The 6,441-nt window shown below is 36.7% G+C and overlaps 1 pseudogene across 1 annotated transcript; it reads right to left on the bottom strand.

Moving 5' to 3' along the window:
• Positions 1-3,574: 3,574 nt before the first annotated feature.
• LOC147494862 (geranylgeranyl pyrophosphate synthase 7, chloroplastic pseudogene) lies at positions 3,575-5,080 on the bottom strand (annotated as a pseudogene). The gene has a single exon (XR_015200249.1). The product of XR_015200249.1 is annotated as a geranylgeranyl pyrophosphate synthase 7, chloroplastic pseudogene (transcript).
• Positions 5,081-6,441: the final 1,361 nt, after the last annotated feature.

Raw genomic sequence — 6,441 nt, 5'->3', positions numbered from 1 at the left:
CTCTTGATTGCCATGTCACAATTTACCTATTGGTGGTCTCATACAACATAAATTTCAATTATGTTGAGTGAGCACAGTAGGAGAATTAACAGTGTAGAATTGAGATCAACATATATTGCATTTGACATGCCATGTATATCATTTCATGTTATCAACTCAGCCGGTAAAAGAAAAATTACTACTGAAGTATCAACAATATAGTAAAATCCGAATATTAATGAACACAAATCACAATCACCACGTCTCAATCTTTGGTTGAAAAGTTTGGTTATCTTGCAGGTGTGGCGTTATTATCAGTAGTCACAATAATAATTCCCTAATCCAGCCATATCGACTAGTCAATCATCCATTGTTTCTTCAGTGGAAATAAAATTGCAGGGCCTTGTACGGTTGTACCGAGTAAACTGAGAGAGTGTGAGAGACCAACATTGTACTTGGCTTCACTCCAAACCATCTTATGTTACTTCGGTGCGTCTTTTGCTCACATGATTTCTTTCATTAGTTGTTCACTTATTCTAGCGTCGAACATAGTTGGACAGCAAAGTATTTAATGGCCTTTTCAGTCGGACTAGCAGTATTTAATGGTCTTTCCAGTGGATTAAGTTGTGAATAATGATCGTGAATTGATCAACTGTCCAACTGTCTAGGACTAGACGTCTAGCGCAACATTCAGTTCTATATATAGGGCTAGGTGTGCCCCTTTGAAGCTCCCCTTTCAAAGTGTTAATCATTTTCCAGTAAATGCATACTGGTGTTTTTTTAGTTTTGTTAACGATACAAGAAGATGGTTACTTCTTGGAATTCTGTAATAACAATTGCCATACAGATACTTTGTTATTTATAATTTGATGATGCAGTGCTCTATCCACATTGCAGGGATAACAAATGAACTAATCGTAATGGATGCATTCCCAATTTTGTATCTATGCATCTTTCTCCTACTTCCTCTTCTTCTCTTTCAATTAATGTGTATTATGAAAAAGAGTAATCAAGGAAGCAAACCCAATCTTCCACATAGCCCTCCTATGTTTCCCATCATAGGTAACTTGCATCAACTTGGAGTCTTGCCTTACCGTTCTTTTTGGAAGCTCTCCAAGAAATATGGTACAATCATTAATAATTAGCTCTGCTGAAACCGAAAGAGAGGTAATGAAAACACATCATCTCAACTTCTGCACTAGGCTGATCTTGGTTGGCCCAAAGCGTCTTTTGTACGATTACCAAGATGTTATCTTTGTTGCTCTATTACGTTTTTGTAGATTGGCACAAAATTGTCCTTGATCTTGTTTTGTTGTTGTTTGCTTTTCTTCAGTGTTTGTTTTCTTGTGTTTCACAGTTTTGCTTAAATTTCTGATTTCATGTGGTTTTATTGTTTCAAAAATACCAAAGATCAATGCTACTCCAGTTGCAATTCAGAACATTGGTACTGCATTGGCCAAGCTAGCTAGTTTCTCTTATTGAAATTAGATACTTCGTGTCGGGCACAACACAACTCCTCGTTTGTGTGTGGATGCAGATGTTTTTAATTGCTTCAAGGATGATAGCGGACAATTTAAATCAAGCCTACATGAAGACATTAAAGGAATGTTAAGTTTTAATGATGCTTCTCACTTTGCATTTGAAGGGGAAGATATCCTGGATGAGGCCAAGTACTTAACAACCACATATCTGAAGGAAATCAAAACACCTATAGGGACAAGCCTAAGTCTACCTAAGCTAGTGAGTCATTCTTTGGAGCTTCCAATCACCCTTTGAGAATGCAAAGATTAGAGGCTAGGTGGTATCTTGAAGTATGCATGAAAGAAGGAGATATTGATCGGGGATCTACTTAAATTTGCAATTTTGAATTTTAATATGGTACAAGAAACACACCAGAATGATCTGAAGGATATGTCAAGGTTAGGGATTGGATGTTAATATTTGTTGCTTGATGTATGTCAAGAGTTTGAATTATTATACCTCCAACTAAAATTCAGTGATGTACTGTCTCTCTGTTCTTTATGTTTTAGGTGGTGGAAGGATCTTGGTCTAGGCTCCCATCCCAAGTTGAGCTTTGCTTTCGAGAGACGAGTTGATGGAGTGTTTCTTTTGGACAACCTGGAGTGATAGGTGATCCCGATTCTATTATCAGAGAAAATGGTACACAAAACTAAATACAATGGTAACAACCATTGATGATGTTTATGATGTTTATGGCACTTTGGACGAGCTTACGCTTTTGAGAGGTTAGTAGGAGATTGGCTCACGTTACTTCAGTTCAGTGTATCATATACTATATATGGTGCTGATTCAACTTGTTTGACATTTTTAGATGGGATATCAACACAATAGGAGAACTTCTAGATTATATGAAAATATGCTTCCTAACCCTCTACAAGGTTGGGCTTATGTTATTATGAAGGAACAAGGTTGGGACGCCATACCATACCTAAAGCAATCGGTATGTCCCCAATTAAGCATGTTAATAGATAATACATTTTCCTTACTGTTAATTCAGTCACTGATAAATTGATATAAGTTACCACATTAATTAGTTAATTCCTTTGAACTTTTATTGCAGTGGACAGATTTATGCAAAAGTTATTTGGTGGAGGCAAAGTGGTATTACAACAAGTATACACCAACATTTGGCGAATATCTAAGCAATGCATGTATTTCAATATCAGGGCCCCTTCTGCTAGTTCATATTTATTTCTTTATAGAACAAGATATCACTAAAGAGGCTCTAGAGTGCTTAGGAAGTTGCCCAAATGTTATACGTTCTTCATCAATGATTCTTCGACTTTCAGATGATTTAGGAACATCAAAGGCTGCCTAACTGCCTTGGATAGAGTATTACAAATATAATTAGAATATATAACCTACAAATTCCTTCTCTTTATTATACATAGGCCGAGCTTGAAAGAGGTGGTGTGCCAAAATCAATCCAATGCTACATGCATGAAACTGGAGTCTCAGAAGAAGTTGCTTGCGAGTATATTAGACATATGATCGGCAACTTATGGAAGAAGATGAACAAAGATCCATTGGATGATTCATTTTTTTCACAAACTTATATAGAAGCTGTAGTGAACCTTGCTCGAATGGCTCAATGCATGTATCAGTATGGAGATGGACATGGTGTTCCTGACAGAGAGACGAAAGACCGAGTTTTGTCATTGTTGGTTGAGCCCATAATGGAGATATGAATGCTTTGTTATTTTTTGAATTGTACTACAGAATAATTGTTGAATTAACCCTCTAAATATTTTTAAAAAAAACGTAATTGAATTTTTTTTTTTATTTTGGGATGGTAGCTGAAGCTGACAAATTAGTCGACGAGATACAACATTGGTGCTACACCTAAGCTCCATGGTATTGTACCGGAGCCATTTGGAAAAGAAGACAGAGTTGATCAGATTGAAAGCAAACTCCAGCAACTGACTGAACAAAGGTATGGAGGTGTGGTGCGCTAGCAGTGCACGAGGGTTTTCAACAGTCAGTAGTGCCACCAGTCATGAATCAAATGCCTTAAAGGATAGCAGCTTGTTGTATAATTTACTCAAATTAATCAGAACAATTCAAAGCAACAAGATGTAAATAATCTGTAGTTTAGCCAAAAGTAAATTTCAATATCAGCACAACTGGCTAAATGGGATCTACGATTATAAAGAAGAGTAAAGTGTAGAACGACCGCACTTATAAACAGGCATACACATAACGGAAACAAAGCACTGGGAACCTAGTTTTCACAAAAACTTAGTATACTGTGGAACCAAAATGCAAGTCCCAAGTCTATTTAGATGATCTACAGAGTAATTTAATACAACATCTCTTTATCCAAGATTTTGGACTGCTGATATGTTGAGTAACTTTTTTTTGTTCATCTGTTCTGTTCTATGGAAAGCAATAATAACATCTTTCTCCTAACCTGCAGTACTAATTCTGTCTTTGTGCAATGTAATTAGCGAACTGATACAGGGGTGCAGCTTTTGTGCTATTGTAGTATGAAAGTTCCTCATGAGCTTTTGCTACCAATGCATTTGCAAACTCCTTGGCTTTCTCAATCCCCATCAGCTTAGGATATGTGGCTTTATCACTTTCCAAATCCTTTCCTGCCGTTTTCCCCAATTCCTCTGAAGACTTTGTAACATCCAAAATATCATCCACCACTTGAAACAGAAGACCTATATACCTTGCATATTTTCGCAATCTATCCACGTCGACAGCGTGTCCCCCACCCATGATCACTCCACAAACAACGGAAGCTTCTAAAAGCAATGTTGTCTTGTGCAAGTGTATGTACTCTAATTCACTCAGATCAATTATTTTTCCTTCACTAGCAATATCAACTGTTTGACCTCCTGCCAGCCCATCTGATCCAACTGCTGAAGCCAGTATTGCTATGGCCCGAACCACACGGTCTGAAGACACACTCGTGGTTTCAGTTGCGACATGCTCAAATGCAAGAGATAAAAGTGCATCACCTGCAAGTACTGCTGTTTCTTCACCAAAAGCCTTGTGACAAGTAAGCTTTCCACGACGAAAATCATCGTCGTCCATACAAGGGAGGTCATCATGAATGAGTGACATGGTATGTATCATTTCGATTGCACAGGCAATTGGACGTGCGGCTGCTTCATCACCTCCCACTAATTCACATGAGGCAATGCATAAAATTGGTCGGACTCGCTTTCCACCAGCAAGGAGCGAATATCTCATTGCTTCATGAATTTTCAGGGGATGTCGCAATGGTACTGCCTCATCAAGGGTCTCATGCACTTGTTTCGCCATTTTAGCCATGTAAGTATCAAATTGAAGAGATCCAGTTTGAGTTTGCGTCTCTGTACTGACAAATCGCTTGGGTTTAACAGATCGCATCAAAGCAGAAGGAACCATATGGTGTCCCTGGAACCAAAAATCAAGTCCAACATGGGAAACTCTTCTAGTGCTTTTGAGACCAAAACTAGGAAATCTTTCGAGAAGTAGAGAATTTTCCTGAGGACACAAAGGTGCAAAAGAAGCCATGCAAATTAGTTTATAGGATAGTTCAAAACTTGATAGAGGACTAATGGTTTCTTATAAGTACCAGCTTTCGTACGTTAAATATATGATTGTTGAAGACAATACACATATATTCAAGATGCCTTTCTCTTGGCAAACATTATTCTTTTCCTACAAGTTTGGATTGTAGTGTTCTGTTCTATGATAGTTGCAGTCGTATGTATAGGTGAACAAGCTTTGAAGAAAAACTATATATACAACTCAAAAAGTAGATAGATATAATGCAGTTCGATGACAAGATCAACATATTCATGACCTTGATATGTCTAAGTTCTAAACTAGACCTTGGAATCAATAGTCACATTTTAATTTTTTTGGTTTTGCTTCTTTTTGGTGTTTTACCATGACTTGATCCCATGACCAAAATAAAATAGCTAATATTTCATTTTACATTATCTTGATATAGTCCAATTAAATGAAATACCAAAAAAGCCAAAAATACAACGTCGTCTTGGTTCAATAAAATAAAATGATAGTTTATGTCAAAAACGAGAAATAGTGAAATATATATAATATATTTGGTATCTTGACAATGAGTATGAAATTAAATGGGCCAGCATTTATAGGCCCACAGTTCCTAAACACCTGGATTTGCAAAAAGGCCCATGCTTGAAAAATAGTGAAATATATATAATATAAAAAAAAAATTAACATTTAGTATTTTGAGGATGGGGAAACACGAAGAGTAGCGAGGATTTCGGATGGGGAAATGATGACGAGTATTTAAGAAGAAGGTGAAATCAAATCCCAAAAACAACACGAATCCCGAAAAAATGATAAGAGAAAGAAAAAACAAATACTTGTTCGTATTTATTTTAGATACTATATGCAGAATGGTTAGTTCTATTCAGTTATTTTTCACCTTGGGCGCATTATCTATTTTGTGTATTTGTATAACTAACATCTTTTGAACTGCCTTTTCAAGCAGGAGGGTCTAACTGCACAGGAGACGGCAAAGAACGAGCCTGAGGAATCAGAGCGCATGCAGGTAACAATTCTTTCTTGAATACTTTTTGATAGTACTTATTGCTAGTATATATAGTACGGTATGCACTCAACTTGTTACTTGGTATGTCAATGTAAGATATGATATAATAGTCCAAAGACCACTATATCATATCCTCCATAAAGTGGTCAACCAGTCAAAACCTTATAGAGTTTCAGTTTCTAAATTAATGTGGAAGTTACTCCTTAAGTAAATATCCTATTACTCATGCCTTAATTACATTAGCTAATTAAGAGAAGAAGGTTAAATAACTTACTCCACCAATTATGGGAAGGTGGAAGACTAAAAAACTTTGAAACCACCGTCCTCTCTCCATCCTTTATATAAGAGTGGAGAAACCCCATATTTCTCTACTACAACAATCAACACATTAAAGCTTATAAAGGTTTGGA

Source organism: Coptis chinensis, chromosome 6 (genome assembly GCF_015680905.1).
Source record: "Coptis chinensis isolate HL-2020 chromosome 6, ASM1568090v1, whole genome shotgun sequence".
Classification (NCBI taxonomy): domain Eukaryota; kingdom Viridiplantae; phylum Streptophyta; class Magnoliopsida; order Ranunculales; family Ranunculaceae; genus Coptis; species Coptis chinensis.
This window is presented reverse-complemented; position numbering and strand designations above follow the sequence as displayed.